General features: G+C 44.5%; 1 protein-coding gene across 1 annotated transcript in view; it reads right to left on the bottom strand.

Annotated features, from left to right (window-relative positions):
- LOC126292304 (uncharacterized) overlaps positions 1-22,424 on the bottom strand; it is a 389,476-nt gene that overhangs the window by 214,350 nt on the left and 152,702 nt on the right. The window contains exon 3 of the mRNA XM_049986236.1: positions 1,744-1,784. The gene's annotated coding sequence lies outside the window, so the exon portion shown is untranslated. The remainder of the gene's footprint in view (positions 1-1,743; positions 1,785-22,424) is intronic.

Raw genomic sequence — 22,424 nt, 5'->3', positions numbered from 1 at the left:
TTCGTCATTGCCATACTGGCGTATCACCCAGCGTGATGGTATGTGTGCCATTGGTTACACGTCTCGGTCACCTCTTGTTCGCATTGACGGCACTTTGAACAGTGGATGTGTTACGACCCGTGGCTCTACCCTTCATTCGATCCCTGCGATACTCTACATTTCACCAGGATAAGGCACGACCGCATGCTGCAGGTCCTGTACGGGCCTTTCTGGATACAGAAAATGTTCGACTGCTGTCCTGGCCAGCACATTCTCCAGATCCCTCACCAATTGAAAACGTCTGGTCAATGATGGCCGAACAACTGGCTCGTCACATTACGCCAGTCACTACTCTTGATGAACTGTGGAATCGTTTTCAAGCTGCATGGGCAGCTGTACCTGTACACGCCATCCAAGCTATGGTTGACTGAATGCCCAGGCGTATCAAGGCCGTTAATACGGCCAGAGCTGGTTGTTCTGGGTACTGATTTCTCAGTATCTATGCACCCAAACTGAGTGAAAATGTAATCACATGTCACTTCTAGTATAATATATTTTTCCAAAGAATACCCATTTATCATATGCATTTCTTCTTGGTGTAGCAATTTTAACGGCCAGTAGTGTAACTACAAATTACAAATTGACGAGCAGCAATTGAACTGAAAATTCTAAAGCCCCTAACGGACGAAAAATGTACCGAGGCTGTGGATCAATGAGCAAACAATATTAATCGTGTTTAACGATTGCTCTAACGTTTCTTACGTTGGTGTATGACAGAAAATACCGCAACTGAGTGTTCACATAAAGTGAATAGTAGACCTCACACTCAATGCAGATGTAATTTAATGTCAACAATGTAAATAATCTGCAGCACTGAAGAAGGTACAAAGGTCCTTATAACTCTTGGTGCTGGTCAACCGCAGTAACCGATACCGACTGCATTCCCTGTTAACTTCACATTCCTGGGACATTTTTGCGGAATGTTTCAATGTAACAAGCGCTATGTCACTATATTTGTGTTTTCGAGAGATTTCCATTGCCATTGAAACAACTGCATCGTTCCACTTTAAATACAAACTGTTTTCAGTTGATATAAATTTACCGGTCCCTTTTCCGAAAACCTCGTTTTGCTTATCTTGAACGTTTCACGAATTAAAAGCGGTGCCAGTTTTAGTCGATTTACTATGTGTGCCCGGTCTGTGTGTGGCTTGCTTTACAGCTATTATCTGCTTTTCTATCCCCCCTCCCCCCTAAGCATTTCGAAAATCATCTTCCGTCTTAAAGTTATAGCACCAAGTAAAAACAAAAGCATTTATCACTGATTAAAAGAAGTAGATGATTCAGCAACAACATTTGAACAACTAATTATTTTATAAAGACGCTTCTGGGTGCCTCATAAAGGACAGCAAGTGCGTGTGTAGCCAAGAACAAACAGCCGTATGCGCCAATGACCTCTCTGCCTATTCCATGCTCGGTCCAAGACAGTGTCCTAGACGCCGCTCAGTTTTCGACAAATGGTGTCTGAATGTAAATTTCGTCATTTTCTTTGTCCTATTAATTTATTTTTATAATCTATGTACATATAATTAAGATTGTCATGTAATCATGTATATATTTCATTCTGTGTATTTAGCTTGCTTCTGACACAATCAAATAAAATTTCATACTGTGCTATTTCTAACTCGAAGCGGGATCCTCCTGAATTACTAGCACCACGATTATTTGATAAACAATCAATAAAAGTTGTTGGAAATACGTGCTCACCTAGTGAAAACTCTCCAGCAACTCCGTTGATGACTGACAACCTGAAACAAAAGCAAAAAGTAAACGGTTAGAAGATTCACGGCATTGTGAAGTCATATAGTAGCTTACACGTCCGCATTTGCTGTTATCCTGTGTGCACTTCTACTTGAAACGTGTCCTTAGTTTTTGTCACAAGCAGCGAATATTTTTCAAATGGCTTATTCTGAGGCACTTGGCTGATATAACCAGTTATTTTCAGCTGTACAAGATAGAAAATAAAATGAAAATAAGTTAAAAAAGAAGGTAGACCGTTTTCGTAACAACTGAAACCTGTATAATTATGTGAAGACACACCACAAGACGAAACATTACTTCTCTTGCAAGCATACAGATTGCACATGTAAATGGGTCTGAGTGAGAAGCGTCACACATACACAGGCTGATTTTTGCTGGAAAGAGAAGGTAAGCACTTGTTTACATCCCACATGGAAAATAAACGGTCATGATTTAGTTCCAGTGTGATGGACGTAGAGGAAACGTGGGAAAAGTTTAAACGGATTGTAGATCGCGTTCTGGAGATGTTAATCCGAGTAAATGGATTAGGACGGTAAAGAAACCATCGTAATGTAATAACAGAAATCGAAAATTCTACATCTATATCATACTCCGCAAGCCACCTAATGGTGTGTGGTGGTGGGTACTTTCGGTACCACTATCTCATCCCTCCAACCTTGTTCCACTCGCGAATATTGCGTGGGAAGAATCATTCTCGGTAAGCCTCTGTATTGGCTCTAATTTCTGGAATTTTTCTCCTCGTGGTCAATACGCGAGATGTAAGACGGAGGAAGTAATATGTTGTCTGACTCCTCCTGAAAAGTGCTGTCCCGAAATTTCAGAAGTAAATCTCTCTGTGACACATAACTTCTCTCTTGTAACGTCTGCCAGTGGAGTTTGTTTAGCATTTCCGTAACGCTCTCTCGCCAGCTAAACGATCCCGTGACGAAACGCGCCGCTCTTCGTCGGATCTTCACTATCTCCTCTATCAGCCTTACCTGATAGCGATCGCAGATGAACAATACTCAAGAATCGGTCGAACACGTGCCTTATAAGCCACTTCTTTCGTGGATTTCCGTAAGATTCTTACGATAAATCTGAGTCTGTTTTATATTGTCAATCTACTTAATGTCGATCTTGATAGTTACGCCTAGATATTTTACGGTAGACGCCGTATCCAGCTGTTTGTCATCAATAGTGTAGCTGTACAGTAGTGGATTTCTTTTCCTAGGTATGCGCAATATGTTTCATTTATTCGCGTTCAGGGTCAACTGCACCAATCATCAATTTTCTGCAGGTCGTTCTGTACATTCTTACTATCTTCTGGTATTGATACTTTGATATAGACAACTGCATCATCTGCAAATAGCCTTAAAGAGCATCCGACGCTTTCTACTAGACCTTTTATATATATATTTTAAACAGCAACGGTCGTATCACACTTCCCTGTGGTATTCCGGATATTATCTTTACATATACCCATTTAGTTCTGTTAAGAGCAACTTGTTGAGTTCTATCTGCATGAAAGTCTTGAATCCAATCGCAGGTCTGCTCCGATACTCCGTAACCTCGTATTTTTTTCATTAAACGGTAATGCGGGACGGTGTCAGATGCCTTACTGAAATCAAGGAACACGGCATCAACCTGAGCGCCGTTGTCCACTGCGCTGTGGATCTCATGGGGGAACAGAGCGAGCTGAGTTTCGCAGAATCTCTGTTTGCGGAATCCATGTTGATTTTTATAGAGAAGCTGTTCATTTTCGAAGAACGTCATAATTCTTGAGCATAAAACATGTTCCATATTTGAACAACAAAATGAGGTCAACGATATAGGTCTATAATTGTGTGGATCTGTCTTACGGCCTTTCTTAAAAACGGGAATGACCTGCGCTTTTTTCCGGTCATTAGGTACTTTTCTTTGCTCAAGCAAACTACGATAAAATACGAATTCTTTCGCATAATCTTTATAGAATCTTATAGGTATTTCATCCGGTCCTGAAGCCTTTCCACTACTACGTGATTGTAGCTGCTTTTTAATTCCGCGATTGGTTATCTCAATAATTGCCATTTCGACGTTCGCACGAGGATTGAAAGGAGGGACAGAGTTACGATCTTCGGCGGTGAAACAACTACGGAAGACCGAATTCAGTATTTCAGCCTTCTCTCTGCTATCTTCCATTTCGGTGCCGGTGTGGTCGCTGAGAGAATGAATACATGATTTTGACCCACTTACTGATTTTACATACGACCAAAATCTGTTAGGGTTTTTACTCAGGTCTTTTGATAACGTTTAGTTTCGAAATTGCTAGGGAAGCAGAGACTGCTGCACACTCGGTTAAATATAGCATGCGGAAATTATGATAGACGAAAGTCGGCAGAAATTCTCGCGAAGCGCACAACCGCAGTCATACCTAAACAAAAAATCTTTCCGAGAACCCGGGAAAATTCTGCGCCTACACACAGCCACTAAGTGGGTCGAAGGGTTCCACCTAGCCCTCGTTGACCAGTCTGGTGCGAAAACAGAAGACAGCAAAAGGAAAGCACAAGTTTTATGCTTTGAGGTGACAAAAGGCATTGGATAAGGATATGAACATACATACCTGGCAGCAGAGTCGCGTACAGAAGGTATAAAAGCGTAGTGCATTTGTGACAGTATTATTTACACTCGGGTGAGTCACGTGGAAAGGTTTCGGACATGACTATGGCCGTACTAGGGGGATTAACAGTCTCGGAAGGCGTAGCAAGACTCGTGGGACGTTTCGGAAATCGTCGGATAATTTAGTATTCCGAGATTCATTCGTAGTGTCGAGAGTGTATCGAGAATACCAAATTTCAGGCATTACTTCTCATCAAGGACAACGCAGTGGCCGGAAGGCCTTCACTTAACGATCGAGATTAGCGGCGTTTGCGCAGCGTTGTCAGTGCTAACAAACAAGCAACATTGCGTGAAATTACCGCAAAAGTGAATGAGGGACGTAGGACGAATGTATCCGTTAGGACAGCAGGGCAATATTTGACGTTAATGGGCTATCGGTTGGACTCTTAGACAGCTGGAGAACAGTGGCCTGGTCACGTGAGTCCAGATTTTAGTCGGTTAGAGCTGACGGTAGGATTCCAGTGTGGCGCACACCTCACGGAGCCATGTACCCAAGTTGTCAACAAGGCACTGTGCAAGCCGGTGGTGGCTCCATAATGACGTGGTCCATGTTTACACGGGTTGAACTGTGTAAGTAGGCTGTTTAGGTTTTTTTATTGGTAACGCCGCCGCCACGAAGCGCTCTGTATAAAAATCACTGGCTGTGCCGTGTGCAGTCTGTGGCTGGTTTGCATTGTTGTCTGCCATTGTAGTGTTGGGCAGCGGCAGCTGGATGCTAACAGCGCGTAGCGTTGCGCAGTTGGAGGTGAGCCGCCAGCAGTGGTGGACATGGGGAGAGAGATGGCGGAGTTTTGAAATTTGTAAGAATTGGTGTCACGAACTGATATATATATTATGACTATTAAGGTAAATACATTGTTTTTTCTGTATTAAAATCTTTCATTTGCTAACTATGCCTATCAGTAGTTAGTGCCTTCAGTAGTTTGAATCTTTTATTTAGCTGACAGTACTGGCGCTCGCTGTATTGCAGTAGTTCGAGTAACCAAGATTTTTGTGAGATAAGTGATATGTGAAACGTATAGGTTAATGTTAGTCTGTGCTTCGATGAACCCATCTGTCAAGCATTTAAATGTGAATTACAGAGTAATGATTTAGATGTAGATGTATACTGACGTAAAAAAGCCGCAGCAGCAAGAAGAAGTTGTGTGACATAAACGAAAGTTGGTTGGCGTCCTTTTACAACTCAAAGATGATGTCTGTTAAAAATTCGAGCCAGCCGCGTAAGACAGGCGCTAGTAGTGGCACGTCAGCTTCGTTTTAAGTGCTCACTGAACGGTCGTGAGCGCTAGTTACCTCTAAGACTGGACGTGCTCATTTAATATTAGTCAGGGATGCCGTTAAGGCTACAAAGACGCCATTATCGACAACTCACTGTCCAAGATGCTACTCCAGGCGGGTGTAAAATCAATATGCGCAACGGAAAATAGTAAACCCTAAAATGAAGATTTGGCCCTGTCTGACTACCCCCTGAATCAGATCTTCGGATCTCTCAATTTTATAAATTACAATCTAAACGTAAATGAATAATGAAGGCAACTAATGATAAACGTCGTTCCTGCTTATACATTTATTGCAAATTAAAAAAATTTAGATTACAAAGTTTACATTTCCTAAGTAAAATTATTAATCAGTTGCCCAACTCTGTCCCTTATTGTGGTGAGCGTACTGTAAGACCTTCGGTACACAAACCATCAGATTATTTGACTTCTCGCTCTAACGAAGTAGGCGAGTGTCAGCAATATGTCTCGTGGTCTTATCGTAGCATGTTTATCTTCTGCCGTTAGGTCAGATGATAGAAATGCCACTTGCACACTTAGAGTAACAGATTGACTGTGACCAACTTTAAACACAACTTAATTAATTTTCACACACATTTATTAAAATAATAAAAAGCATAAAAATTACTTAACTTGGTTCTGGATGCTATTTACAATTGACAATCTGAAATTCCTTTGGTATTGGCACGTTAATCTTATTCCCACATATATCTCTCATAATTGGCAAAAGTGTCTATATATTTATCTTCATGGCTATGTACAGGAATATGGCAATCTTATTAGGCGCATACTGAAACTTGACTATAAACTGGTACAGACAAATACAAATGTAGCACTAGTACAGACTGGTACAGACAAATGCAGACTGACTAATCGGACGTCTGTACACTCGTTATAATACCTCGCACGTTCAGGTATCACTGCGCGAGTGTGATCTGCGAGGAGTAAAGGTTCTACAGTAGCAGTAATCTCGTTGGCTGCGTTACATATTAATACGCGGATCGGCGGAAGCAGAATTTGGTCCGTCTCTAAGGCAGCTCCATCTCGTAGTGCGGAGACAGACGAACGCTGCGCCTGCGCTGTTGTGCTTAGCGGGGCGCGCTCCAGTGGGAAAGTGGTGTACGCGCTGACTACGCGGAACTATGTACACAACACTTATTATGACTGTGCGTTCTAATATCTATAACGAGAAATGACTGACATCATACACATACCAAGCACTAGAATTCACTACTTTCAGAGATGGTCTACGGTGGTGTGGAACCTCAGTGGAAATAAACTAACGTAATCACAGCTGTTTAGCTTTTATAGCCGTAATAAGCTGAAGCAATTTGCGATATCACCGTATGTACTGCGTCTGTTGCGTCGAAGTGATGGTTCTCGTACTCGTCTGCGACGATGGAAGAACTCCAGCCACAAATAAACTCTTTCAAACAGTAGGACGGCAGAAGGCGGTCCTCTTCCTAGTATACTCTAATACTGTCTTCTCCTCTCTGTGTTCTACAGACGAGAAACGCGAACTCCCAACCACAAGGATGGAGTTCAGATAACGTCTCAACTTAAGTAGAGGCAGAAGGAGTGCTCTCAATTACTGAACGCTACGTACTCAACGACGACTTCCAACCCGGAGGTGAAGTCCAGAATCGTATAGGTCCGCAACAGTACAGTGCCTAACTGCTCTAACTAAAAACTGTCCTAAGAGCAAAGACAGCAAGTCCGTCTGTACCAACAAAAGCTGATACCGTCACACACGGGCGCTCACAATGGAAGACCACGTACGTCTCTCCACTGCTGTCTTCCCAGCTAGGCTCGGCTCCCCACCATCCTAATTCCAAAAACGAATCATATTCCCGAAACCACCGAATATTCTCTCTCTCTACAGATTCTTCCGAACGCCGACCAACCTTATTTTTGTCTTTTGTCGTCCACTTTGCAAGGAAAAACATATATTTGAACAATTGTACGATTCTGGGTAGAAATCCTTGGAAATAACCCAGCCTGCGTGGTTTTCGAGGTGTCACTTCTTTGTTCCTCTCACCTGCGTCCAAGATTACCGTAGTTTCCGAATTATAATCCTTCCGGGTCGGCTACAAACCGGTCGGTCGCGACTCTATTATCCTCCAGTGCTAAGACGTCGCTCTACTTCCTGTGCGGGCATTCCACCCAGAGATTGAGTTCTGCCTGCCGTTTCACCTCCACTGGCGCTCCAACCTCTACTACTATAGGCAATCATTCATTACGCGCCGGCCAGGGTGGCCGAGCGGTTCTAGGCGCTACAGTCTATAACTGCGCGATCGCTACGGTCGCAGGTTCGAATCCTGCCTCGCGCATGAATGTGTGTGATGTCCTGAGATTAGTTAGGTTTAAGTAGTTCTAAGGCTAGGGGACTGATGACCTCAGAAGTTAAGTCCCATAGTGCTCAGAGCCATTTTGAGCCTTCATTACGCCGTTTTTATAATAAAAACAAAACATGTTAAAATGTGTGTGAAATCTTATGGGACTTGACTGCTAACGTCATCAGTCGCTAAGCTTACACACTACTTAACCTAAATTATCCTAAGGATAAACACACACCCATGCCCGAGGGAGGACTCGAACCTCCGCCGGGATCTGCCGCACAGTCCATGATCGCAGCGCTCGTAGACCGCTCGGCTAATCCCGCGCGGCTATAATAAAGACACTATGTCACCTTTCATGCAATAAGCGTTAACAATTATTGACAAGACGTACGTCACAATGCCAGTCTCCTTTATATATTCATATATACGATGTACAACGTATCACACGATACCTAATTGTTTGTATATCACGGCAAAGTATGTGGATGAGTTCTTATAAGGTGTGTAACTATAGCCACCTTACAACTGAGTTTGGGCGAGGCCGTGCACTAGGGTTACGAGAAGCTGAATGTTCCTTCTGCGACATTGCAGAAAGAGCTGGCAGGAACGTAGCCACTGTGCATGACTGTTGGCAGAGGGAGAATGTATGAGCCCAAGTGTAACCTCCGCCACAAGCACTCGTTAAAGCCTGTGCTATGGTAAGTGGGGAAGGTTCACCTTATGAGGAAGGATTTTCGTATAGATATCGACCGCGTGTACCTGAATGGTGGCAAATCAGACTTACATCTACTCTGTAAAAACAATGATCCGTCAAGTAAGTTCTAAATGCAATTACACGTCAGAATGGATCAAAAGCAACCCAGAAGATGCTACCAATTTGATAATAATACGATCGCCAGCCTAATTAGGCATTAACTGAGTTTCTTCCCTGTACAAGCTAGCATATATTCATACAAAACAAGAAGTTGTAACACTGCATAATAAAGTAAAATTTTAGAACCGGAAAATCTATGGAAATGATAGTTTCACGTTCTGCACTGATATGGAAAATCTCGAATACATAACACTACACTATAAAGTTTACTACAAAACTTTATACTGTCTATTAATCTGATTAACATCGGGCATAGGTTACTCTAGAAATTGCACTTTCATGCTACACACAAAATGTCAATTTTGATAAAGATAAAACACGGATAAATTTAGACTTTTATATTGACTTTAACTTTTGCTGGTCAAACTACACTCCTGGAAATGGAAAAAAAAAACACATTGACACCGGTGTGTCAGACCCACCATACTTGCTCCAGACACTGCGAGAGGGCTGTACAAGCAATGATCACACGCACGGCACAGCGGACACACCAGGAACCGCGGTGTTGGCCGTCGAATGGCGCTAGCTGCGCAGCATTTGTGCACCGCCGCCGTCAGTGTCAGCCAGTTTGCCGTGGCATACGGAGCTCCATCGCAGTCTTTAACACTGGTAGCATGCCGCGACAGCGTGGACGTGAACCGTATGTGCAGTTGTCGGACTTAGAGCGAGGGCGTATAGTGGGCATGCGGGAGGCCGGGTGGACGTACCGCCGAATTGCTCAACACGTGGGACGTGAGGTCTCCACAGTACATCGATGTTGTCGCCAGTGGTCGGCGGAAGGTGCACGTGCCTGTCGACCTGGGACCGGACCGCAGCGACGCACGGATGCACGCCAAGACCGTAGGATCCTACGCAGTGCCGTAGGGGACCGCACCGCCACTTCCCAGCAAATTAGGGACACTGTTGCTCCAGGGGTATCGGCGAGGACCATTCGCAACCGTCTCCATGAAGCTGCGCTACGGTGCCGCACACCGTTAGGCCGTCTTCCGCTCACGCCCCAACATCGTGCAGCCCGCCTCCAGCGGTGTTGCGACAGGCGTGAATGGAGGGACGAATGGAGACGTGTCGTCTTCAGCGATGAGAGTCGCTTCTGCCTTGGTGCCAATGATGGTCGTATGCGTGTTTGGCGCCGTGCAGGTGAGCGCCACAATCAGGACTGCATACGACCGAGGCACACAGGGCCAACACCCGGCATCATGGTGTGGGGAGCGATATCCGACACTGGCCGTACACCTCTGGTGATCGTCGAGGGGACATTGAATAGTGCACGGTACATCCAAACCGTCATCGAACCCATCGTTCTACCATTCCTAGACCGGCAAGGGAACTTGCTGTTCCAACAGGACAATGCACGTCCGCATGTATCCCGTGCCACCCAACGTGCTCTAGACGGTGTAAGTCAACTACCCTGGCCAGCAAGATCTCCGGATCTGTCCCCCATTGAGCATGTTTGGGACTGGATGAAGCGTCGTCTCACGCGGTCTGCACGTCCAGCACGAACGCTGGTCCAACTGAGGCGCCAGGTGGAAATGGCATGGCAAGCCGTTCCACAGGACTACATCGAGCATCTCTACGATCGTCTCCATGGGAGAATAGCAGCCTGCATTGCTGCAAAAGGTGGATATACACTGTACTTGTGCCGACATTGTGCATGCTCTGTTGCCTGTGTCTATGTGCCTGTGGTTCTGTCAGTGTGATAATGTGATGTATCTGACCTCAGGAATGTGTCAATAAAGTTTCCCCTTCCTGGGACAATGAATTCACGGTGTTCTTATTTCAATTTCCAGGAGTGTAATTTAGAACACTTTAGAATTCAAATGAATGAAGGGGGGACCCTGAAACTGTTATGATGGCGGTATTTAAAAAAAATGATTACTGAATTTATTATTCATTCAAGATTTTCAGTATATAAGTTTCTACTCTTTTCATCTTATTTACTGCTCATTTAAATGCCTTTAAATCTGTCTCGAAATAATAAACTTCATTACTATATCAGTACTAAAGTTATCTTTCGACTTCGTTAGACCTTCGCTATTCATTTACTGTTTCATTAACAAAGCATTTCTTTAAACACCATTCTAATATAGCTAGTTCTGCAAATAATTATTATTAACACCATTTTGAATTTTCATTTCGGGACACTCCGATTGCACAACGTTTGGAAAGGACCCTGTCTAGGCTAGTTGAGAGGATAAATAAAAGCCGGCCAGAGTGGCCGAGCGGTTCTAGGCGCTTTAGTCTGGAAGCGCGCGACCGCTACGGTCGCAGGTTCGAATCCTACCACGGGCATGGATGTGTGTGAACTCCCTAGGTTGGTTAGGTTTAGGTAGTTCTAAGTTGTACGGGACTGATGACCACAGAAGTTAAGTCCCATAGTGCTCAGAGCCATTTGAAACATTTTTTTGATAATTAAAAGACGGAAAAGATCTGGTAAAATTTGGGTTATTATTGCACCAAACACAGTTCTCTCTTTGATCCACTTGAATACAGCACTAAAAGTTTTAACCTGCTGGTATCGATGCGGCGGTTGGCGGGCGGCGAGGCACAGAGCACACATACAACCACAGCTGTGGCTCTTGACGTATCTGCGTTTTAAATCTTCTTAGCGTCGCAATACGTTTCCATTTAGTGCCTATGGAATTTTGCCACGCTGTGTGGGCGTTGGAACGGCATACCCGAGCCTCAGTGAAGCCGTGTCTTCCAGGAGAGCCTCCTCGCTCCAGGAGGTGTTGCTCCAGCCAGTACCAAACTGCAACTACTACTGAGCCCGTTGTGCAGTGCAGTCCCTGCCCGCATGTTCCCGCGCTCGCCTGCCATCCACCTTTTACCGCTCCCTGACAGACCGGGTATTCACCCGACGTTTTGCATTCTACATATCCTAACGCATTGCCTACGTATGGACCAGACGCACAGTTTCAACATTTGTTACATTTCAGTTCTCTTACAATACTACTTGACATTTGACATAAACATTAATACTCACATTGAAACTTATTTACAGTTTTCTTAACACAATGGCAGGACACAAAAAGAAATGAAATCAGAACGTCAATTCCACAAGTTTATCGTAAAACCAGATGAAAAGAATTACTTATACGTACAATAGTACAGAGTCGTTGTTACACAAGGACACCGGGCTCCGGACGGCCACGTCGCACCACCGAAATGGAAGACCAGCGTGTTCTGGAACTGCATCTCCCGCGGCAATCTGAGCACCACTTAGCACCACAGTGACGGTTCCAATCAGTTTCAATTGACATTGAATCCCAGTGACGCAACGAACTGTTGCAAATCAGTTACATCAAGGACAGCGTGCATTCCACTAACCGCAAACCACAGCCATCTGCGACTTCAGCGGTGACGAGTGACAGCTCATCGGAGGGCAGGGTGGAGGTCTGCTGTGCTTTTGATGTAAGCTGGTTCTGCCTCGGTTGTCGCTGTGTGTTGGTTAGAAGGGGACCAGTTTAGTACCCGCAGCCAACGTGTCTGCGTGCTAGACACACTGCACTTACAACTGGAGTGAGGGTCTACATCTACATCCATACTCCGCAAGCCACCTGACGGTGTGTGGCGGAGGGAATCTTGAGTACGTCTACATCTACATCTACATCCATACTCCGCAAGCCACCTGACGGTGATGACGGAGGGTACGCAGAGTACATCTATCGGTTCCCCCTTCTATTCCAGTCTAGCATTGTTCGTGGAAAGAAGGATTGTCGGTATGCCTCTGTGTGGGCTCTCATCTCTGATTTTATCCTCATGGTCTCTTCGCGAGACATGCATAGGAGGGAGCAATGTACTGCTTAACTCTTCGGTGAAGGTATGTTCTCGAAACTTTAACAAAAGCGCGTACCGAGCTACTGAGCGTCTATCCTGCAGAGTCTTCCACTGGAGTTTATCTGTGAACTCCGTAACGCTATCGCGATTACTAAATGATCCTGTAAGGAAGCGCGCTGCTCTCCGTTGGATCTTCTCTATCTCTTCTATCAACCGTATCTGGTACGGATCCCACACTGTTGAGCAGTATTCAAGCAGTGGGCGAACAAGCGTACTGTAAACTGTTTCCTTTGTTTTCGGATTGCATTTCCTTAGGATTCTTCCAATGAATCTCAGTCTAGCGTCTGCTTTACCGGCGATCAACTTTATATGATCATTCCATTTTAAATCACTCCTAATGCGTACTCCCAGATAATTTATGGAATTAACTGCTCCCAGTTGCTGACCTGCTATTTTGTAGCTAAATGATAAGGGATCTTTCTTTCTGTGTATTCGCAGCATATTACACTTGTCTACATTGATATTCAATTGCCATTCCCTGCACCATGCGTCAATTCGCTGCAGATCCTCCTGCATTTCAGTACAATTTTACATTGTTACAACTTCTCGATATACCACAGCATCATCCTCAAAAAGCCTCACTGAACTTCCGATGTCACCCACCAGGTCATTTATGTATATTGTGAATAGCAACGGTCCTACGACACTCCCCTGCAGCACACCTGAAATCACTCTTACTTCGGAATACTTCTCTCCATTGAGAATGACATGCTGCGTTCTGCTACCTAGGAACTCTTCAATCCAATCACACGATTGGTCTGATAGTCCATATGCTCTTACTTTGTTCATTAAACAACTGTGGGGAACAGAATCGAACGCCTTGCGGAAGTCAAGAAACACGGCATCTACCTGTGAACTCTTGTCTATGGCCCTCAGAGTCTCGTGGACGAATAGCGCGAGCTGGGTTTCACACGACCGTCTTTTTCGAAACCCATGCTGATTCCTACACGGTAGTTTTCTAGTCTCCAGAAAAGTCATTATACTCGAACATAATACGTGTTCCAAAATTCTACAACTGATAGACGTTAGAGATATAGGTCTATAGTTCTGCACATCTGTTCGACGTCCCTTCTTGAAAACGGGGATGCCATTTCACGTGACAGGAGGAGCAGTCTCGTGGTTATCTCACGCAGCCTAACTACAGAACTGTACGACAATCTCGTAATTCGACCTCTTGTACTGCCTTCATGAACAGCATTACAGGCGGTGTTTTCCAACAGGATAGCGCTCGTCCACATTCCGCTGTTGTATCCCAACATGCTGTGCCGAGTGTCGACCTGTTACTTTTGCTTGCTCGATCACCAGATGTGTCTCCAATCGAGCACATATGGGACATCATCGGACAATATCTCCAGAGTCATCCACGAACAGCGTTATCCGTCCATGTATTGCCCGACCAGGTGCAATTCGCATCGAATTCCATCCCACAAACTGACATCCGGCACTCGTATAACACAATGCATGCACGTTTCAACACCGGTTATTAAAGTACCAATACGTTACATAGACAATGTATTCTAGAAATTTTATTAGTCCACATTAATTAATTTTTTCCACGAATTCAAAGATGCATACGTAAGTATTTTTAGTAACGACGATCTAAATAACTGAATTAATGTGTCTAAATCTATCGTATTTTTAATTTACTGATGCTGTACATCTGTGACGAGAATCTGAATTATGTAAAAGTTGTTGGAATATATGCGATAAACTGGTGATCCCTTGATGTCTCAGAATATACGCTACCAACCTATCCCTTTTCTAGTCAAGCTGTGCCACAAATTTTTCTTCTCTCCAGTTCTACTCAATATCTCCTCATTAGTTATGTGATCTACCCATCTAATCTTCAGCATTCTTCTGTAGCACCACGTTGCGAAAGCTTTTATTTTCTTCTTGTCTAAAGTATTTATCGTCCACGGTTCACTTCCATACTTAGCTACACTCCATACAAATACTTTCAGAAACGAGTTCCTGACATATCTATACTCGATGTTAACAAATTTCTCTTCTTCAGAAACTCTTTCCTTGCCATTGCCAGTCTACATTTTATATCCTCTCTGCTTCGACCATCATCAGTTATTTTGCTCCCCAAATAGCAAAACTCATTTACTACTTTACGGATCTAATTCCCTCAGCATCGCCCGACTTAATTCGACTACATTCCATTATCTTCGTTTTGCTTTCGTTGATGTTCATCTTATATCCTCCTTTCAAGACACTGTCCATTCCGTTCAGCTGCTCTCCCAGGTCCCTTGTTGTCTCTGACAGAATTACAATGTCATCGGCGAACCTCAAAGTTTTTATTTCTTCTCCATGGATTTTAATACCTACTCCGAACTTTTCTTTCGTTTCCTTCACTGCTTGCTCAATATACAGATTGAATAACATCGGGGAGAGGCTACAACCCTGTCTCACTCCCTTCCCAACCACTGCTTCCCTTTCATGTCCCTCGACTCTTACAACTGCCATCTGCTTTCGGTACAAATTGTAAATAGCCTTTCAGTCCCTGTATTTTACCCCTGCCACCTTCAGAATTTGAAAGAGAGTATTACAGTCAACATTGTCAAAAGCTTTCTATTAGTCTACAAATGCTAGAAACGTAGGTTTGCCCTTCCTTAATCTAGCTTCTAAGAGATGTCGTAAGGTCAGTATTGCCTCACGTGTTCCAACATTTCTACGGAATCCAAACTGATCTTCGCTGAGATCGGTCTCTACTAGTTTTTCCCTTCGTCTGTAAAGAATTCGCGTTAGTATTTTGCAGCCGTGGCTTATTAAACTGATAGTTCGGTAATTTTCACATCTGTCAAGACCTGCTTTCTTTGGGATTCGGATTATTATATTCTTCTTGAAGTCTGAGGGTGTTTCGCCTGTCTCGTATATTTCGCTCACCAGATGGTAGAATTTGTCAGGACTGGCTCTTCCAAGGCCGTCAGTAGTTCTAATGGTATGTTGTCTACTCCCGGGGCCTTTTTTCCACTTAGGTCTTTCAGTGCTCTGTCAAACTCTTCACGTAGTATCACATCTCTCATTTCATCTTCGTCTACATCCACTTCCATTCCTATAATATTGTCCTCAAGAATATCACTCTTGTATAGACCCTCTATATACCTTTCCGCTTTCCCTTCTTTGCTTAGAAGTGGGTTTCCATCTGAGCTCTTAATGTTCATGCAAGTGGTTCTCTTATCTCCAAAGGTCGCTTTAATTTTCCTGTAGGCAGTATCTATCTTACCTCTAGTGATATGCACCTCTACATCCTTACATTTGTCCCCTAGCCATCTCTGCTTAGCCATTTTGCACTTCCTGTCGATCTCTTTTTTGAGACGTTTGTATTCCTTTTTGCCTGCTTCATTTACTGCATTTTTATATTTTCTCCTTTCATCAGGTATATTCAGTATCTCTTTTGTTACCCAAGGATATACAGTAAAATACTGAATGAAATGCCATGTGACTAATAACGTGAAAATTGATCCACGATGCCGCACTGTGTAAGAAATAAATTTACAAACGAATCCATAACGACTGAAAGGCTCTCCTTTTCAATATGTTAAACTTCTTGTACACATCGCAGATCATGTGCTTCCGAGAGGAGAACATACAAAATACAGAAAATAACTGATACTGAGGTCATAGCAGACTGGGAGATGTTGAAATGAACGAAACTTTCCACAAGACCACTGGTCTGAAATGCACCTTTACAGAGTCACGACTGTACATCTACGGCAAATTAGCAACGAGCACACGTGAGCGTGTGTGCTGTTAAGCTCACTTGCTCCGGACACCACCTGTTATGCCAAAATAGCGAGGTTACTGCTTAAATCACCTCAAAGTAAACGTTTAAACTGATAAAAAGAAAGCAAACTCTCAATTCACAACCACAGGATCGTTTCGCTTCACGAGATTTTTCTTGGATGTTCCTTAAGTAAAATTTCATTATTCTGTCGGCTATGCTAGAAACACCAAAATTTAATTATTTTTTAAGGCGATAAATTAACAACAAAAATAAAACTGCTGTGAGGAAGTGTACAGGCGATTCTGTAAGGTGAAATATTTTTAACAATAATATCTGAAAGTGGCTAGTTTTTATTTTTCCTCATGCAGGGAGATCACTAATGGATTTTTATTCTAATAAAGTGAGCAGTAACAGTAATCTAACACAACAACGAAAACGAAAACAGAAATTGAATTATGAAACATGTCCTACCCTTGTCTGACGATATCACCGGGTTCTCTTTCTGCACCCAGTTTCTTTGCACTAAGAATTATCGCGATAAATCAAATATTATCAATAACGCCCCTACAGAAACAGTAACAGCGATTTGGAGACGCGTCTACATTCGTTACTCTAAACCGTTACTTAATATTTACTAAAAACTTTTACTCTTGGCAATGGGGCTCTGTTTCTGAGAGCCTGTCGGTCCATGTGTTCATTATCTCTATGAATCTGTTTGGGCAGTTTTGGGGTACGAATTCGACTGAATCTCTTCAGCGAACCATTTCATCTCATCATGTTGAATGTTTATTTGTTTTTAGGGGAACGGCAGTTAGTGTGCGCGGATGGGAAGTATTGAACACTTTATATTTCTTGGGCTTACTGCTGGACAGCAGCCGATACAGTGCCTGGAATAACTTGACTGTTCGATAGAACTTGAGCTCTTGATTATCCATCAGAGGTAAGTTTAGGTCGAAGTTGGTGAACGCTATAATTTTCAGTATCGGGTTATTCTGTTAAAGATATTAATATTCAATATGTAAGTAACCTAATGTAGCCGGCCGTTGTGGCCGAGCGGGTCTAAGTGCTTCAGTGTGGAATCGCGCGACCGCTACGGGCGCAGGTTCGAATCCTGCCTCGGGCATGGATGTGTGTGATGTCCTTAGTTAGGTTTAAGTAGTTCTAAGTTCTATGGGACTGATGACCTCAGCAGTTAAGTCCCATAGTGATCAGAGCTATTTGAACCTTTTTTTTTTTCAACCTATCTTCACAGCAAAAAGGCAACCTCTTTTTCAATGATAAACAAGTTTTCACAGAAATACAGCTCCCTACAAGTGCGTCAGCAACGAGATCCACATGACTCATTAATATATAATCTCTTCCCACCAAGCTCGATGTAGTCTTAAAACGTACTACAGTGATAATCAAAGATTCTATAGACTTACATAGATGACAACAAATGTGGCTAAAATTACATTACACAGATATTTACATATACAGGGTGGTCCAGTGATAGTGAGCGGGCCAAATACACTCCTGGAAATGGAAAAAAGAACACATTGACACCGGTGTGTCAGACCCACCATACTTGCTCCGGACACTGCGAGAGGGCTGTACAAGCAATGATCACACGCACGGCACAGCGGACACACCAGGAACCGCGGTGTTGGCCGTCGAATGGCGCTAGCTGCGCAGCATTTGTGCACCGCCGCCGTCAGTGTCAGCCAGTTTGCCGTGCGAGCTCCATCGCAGTCTTTAACACTGGTAGCATGCCGCGACAGCGTGGACGTGAACCGTAAGTGCAGTTGACGGACTTTGAGCGAGGGCGTATAGTGGGCATGCGGGAGGCCGGGTGGACGTACCGCCGAATTGCTCAACACGTGGGGCGTGAGGTCTCCACAGTACATCGATGTTGTCGCCAGTGGTCGGCGGAAGGTGCACGTGCCCATCAACGTGGGACCGGACCGCAGCGACGCACGGATGCACGCCAAGACCGTACGATCCTACGCAGTGCCGTAGGGGACCGCACCGCCACTTCCCAGCAAATTAGGGACACTGTTGCTCCTGGGGTATCGGCGAGGACCATTCGCAACCGTCTCCATGAAGCTGGGCTACGGTCCCGCACACCGTTAGGCCGTCTTCCGCTCACGCCCCAACATCGTGCAGCCCGCCTCCAGTGGTGTCGCGACAGGCGTGAATGGAGGGACGAATGGAGACGTGTCGTCTTCAGCGATGAGAGTCGCTTCTGCCTTGGTGCCAATGATGGTCGTATGCGTGTTTGGCGCCGTGCAGGTGAGCGCCACAATCAGGACTGCATACGACCGAGGCACACAGGGCCAACACCCGGCATCATGGTGTGGGGAGCGGTCTCCTACACTGGCCGTACACCTCTGGTGATCGTCGAGGGGACACTGAATAGTGCACGGTACATCCAAACCGTCATCGAACCCATCGTTCTACCATTCCTAGACCGGCAAGGGAACTTGCTGTTCCAACAGGACAATGCACGTCCGCATGTATCCCGTGCCACCCAACGTGCTCTAGAAGGTGTAAGTCAACTACCCTGGCCAGCAAGATCTCCGGATCTGTCCCCCATTGAGCATGTTTGGGACTGGATGAAGCGTCGTCTCACGCGGTCTGCACGTCCAGCACGAACGCTGGTCCAACTGAGGCGCTAGGTGGAAATGGCATGGCAAGCCGTTCCACAGGACTACATCCAGCATCTCTACGATCGTCTCCATGGGAGAATAGCAGCCTGCATTGCTGCGAAAGGTGGATATACACTGTACTAGTGCCGACATTGTGCATGCTCTGTTGCCTGTGTCTATGTGCCTGTGGTTCTGTCAGTGTGATCATGTGATGTATCTGACCCCAGGAATGTGTCAATAAAGTTTCCCCTTCCTGGGACAATGAATTCACGGTGTTCTTATTTCAATTTCCAGGAGTGTATCTCACGAAATAAGCGTCAAACGAAAAAACTAGAAAGAACGTCACTCGTCTAGCTTGAAGGGGAAAACCAGATGGCGCTATGTTTGGTCCTCTAGATGGTGCTGCCATAGGTCAAACGAATACAACTGAGTTTTTCTAAATAGGAACCCCCATATTTATTATATATTCGTGTCGTACGTAAAGAAATATGAATGTTTTAGTTGGTCCACTTTTTTCGCTATGTGATAGATGGCGCATAATAGTCGCAAACGTATAGGGGCGTGGTATCACGTAACATTCCGCCAGTGCGGACGGTATTTGCTTCGTGATACATTACCCGTGTTAAAATGGATCGTTTACCAATTGCCGAAACGTTCGATATCGTCTTGATGTATAGGTATTGTCAACAAAATGCCCAACGGGCGTGTGCTATGTATGCCGCTCGGTATCCTGGACGACATCATCCAAGTTTGCGGACCGTTCGCCGGATAGTTACGTTACTTAAGGAAACACGAAGTGTTCAGCCACATGTGAAACGTCAACCACGACCTGCAACAAATGATGATGCCCAAGTAGGTGTTTTATCTGGTGTCGCGGCTAATCCGCACATCAGTAGCAGACAAATTGCTCGAGAATCGGGAATCTCAAAAACGTCGGTGTTGAGAATGATACATCAACATCGATTGCACCCGTACCATATTTCTATACACAAGAAATTGCACGGTGACGACTGAACGTCGTGTACAGTTCTGCCACTGGGCACAAGAGAAATTACGGGACGAGGACAGTTTTTTTGCACGCGTTCTATTTAGCGACGAAGCGCCATACACCAACAGCGGTAACGTAAGCCGGCATAATATGCACTTTTGGGCAACGGGAAATCCACGATGGTTGCGACAAGTGGAACATCAGCGACCTTGGCGGATTAATGTATGGTGGGCATTATGGGAGGAAGGATAATTGGCCCCCATTTTATCGATGGCAATCTAAACGGTGCAATGTATGCTGGTTTCCTACGTACTGTTTTATCATGTTGCTACAAGATGTTTCCCTGCATGACAGAATGGCGATGTACTTCCACCATGATGGAAGTCCGGCACATAGCTCGCGTGCGGTTGAAGCGGTATTGAATAGCACATTTCATGACAGGTGGATTGGTCGTCGAAGCACCATACCTTGGCCCGCACGTTCATCGGAACTGACGTCCCTGGATTTCTTTCTGTGGGGCAAGTTGAAGGATATTTGCTATCGTGATCCACCGACAACGCCTGACAACATGCGTCAGCGCATTGTCAATGCATGTGCGAACATTACGGAAGGCGAACTACTTGCTGTTGAGAGGAATGTCGTTACACGTATTGCCAAATGCACTGAGGTTGACGGACATCATTTTGAGCATTGATTTCATTAATGTGGTATTTACAGATAATCACGCTGTAACAGCATGCGTTCTCAGAAATGATAAGTTCACATAGGTACATGTATCACATTGGAACAACCGAAATAAAATGTTCAAACGTAGCTACGTTCTGTATTTTAATTTAAAAAACCTACCTGTTACCAACTGTTCGTCTGAAATTGTGAGCCATATGTTTGTGACTATTACAGCGACATCTATCACAAAGCGAAAAAATTGGTCCAATTAAAACATTCATATTTCTTTACGTACTACACGAATATGTAATAAAAACAGAGGGTTCCTATTAAAAAAAAAACGCAGTTGATATCCGTTTGACCTATGGCAGCGCCATCTAGCGGGCCAACGATAGCGCCATCTGGTTTCCCCCTTCAAGCTAGACAAGTTTCGTTCTGTGTAGTTTTTTGGTTTGGCACTTATTTCGTGAGATATTTGGCCCGGTCACGATCAATGGACCACCCTGTATATTACAAAGATAACTGTTAGCTGCAGCTGTGGTCACATATCAGTAGCTTTGTTATGGCGAGTGACGGTCAGTAAGCAAGCTACTGTATGTGCAATAACGTCAGCTTGCCTCACGTGTTGCCTGTTTGGATAAGCATATCTCGCGGTGTGTGCCCTGCTGCCGCCTGCCAAGCTGTCCCAACGCACGACCCAACAGCGCATGCACCACCCCTGCCGCGAAGTGCGTACAGAGCGGCATGGGCAGTTGCACGCATCTATGCTGCGTGCTGTTGAAGTAGCTACTCGTATGCCTCATTAAAACTTGTATATTATGCAACAAATTTAATGTTTTTGCATTATGGTTTATGTTCACTACCGATCCTTGGCACTCTCTCCCTACATTCGCAACGAGCGGGGTGGCGCAGTGGTTAGCACACTGGGCTCGCATTCGGGAGGACGACGGTTCAAACCCGTGTCCGCCCATTCTGACTTACGTTTTCCGTGATTACCCTAAATAGCTTCAGGCAAATGCCGGAATGGTTTCTTTGAAAAGGCATGGCTAGCTTCACCATTAATCCCTAATCCGATGGAAGCGATGACCTTGCTGCTTGGTCCATTCCCCCGAATCAATCAACCTTTATGTTCACTGACGTGAAAAAGAAAATTCCGTTTGCTACTTCACCCTCTTGCTCCCTAAAGTAGTCTATGTTCTTCCTCAGGGTTCAATTTCCGTACAAAACTCCACCCAGATTGTTTCAGCAGTTCTACATCTACATCTACATGGATTCTCTGCAAATCACATTTAAGTGCGTGGCAGAGGGTTCATCGAACCACCTTCACAATTCTCGTATAGCGCGCAGAAAGAATGAACAACTATATCTTTCCGTACGAGCTCTTATTTCCCTTATTTTATCGTGGTGATCGTTTCTCCCTATGTAAGTCGGTGTCAACAAAATATTTTCGCATTCAGAGGAAAAAGTTGGTGATTTGAATCTCGTGAGAAGATTCTGTCGCAACGAAAAACACCTTTCTTTTAACGATTTCCAGCCCAAATCCTGTATCATTTCTGTAACACTCTCTCCCATATGTCGCGATGGTACAAAACGTGCTGCCTTTCTTTGAACTTTTTCGATATACTCCGTCAGTCCTACCTGGTAAGGATCCCACA

Source organism: Schistocerca gregaria, chromosome 9, assembly GCF_023897955.1.
Source record: "Schistocerca gregaria isolate iqSchGreg1 chromosome 9, iqSchGreg1.2, whole genome shotgun sequence".
Classification (NCBI taxonomy): domain Eukaryota; kingdom Metazoa; phylum Arthropoda; class Insecta; order Orthoptera; family Acrididae; genus Schistocerca; species Schistocerca gregaria.
Note: the sequence above shows the minus strand (reverse complement) of the source record. Positions and strands in the feature narration are given on the sequence as shown.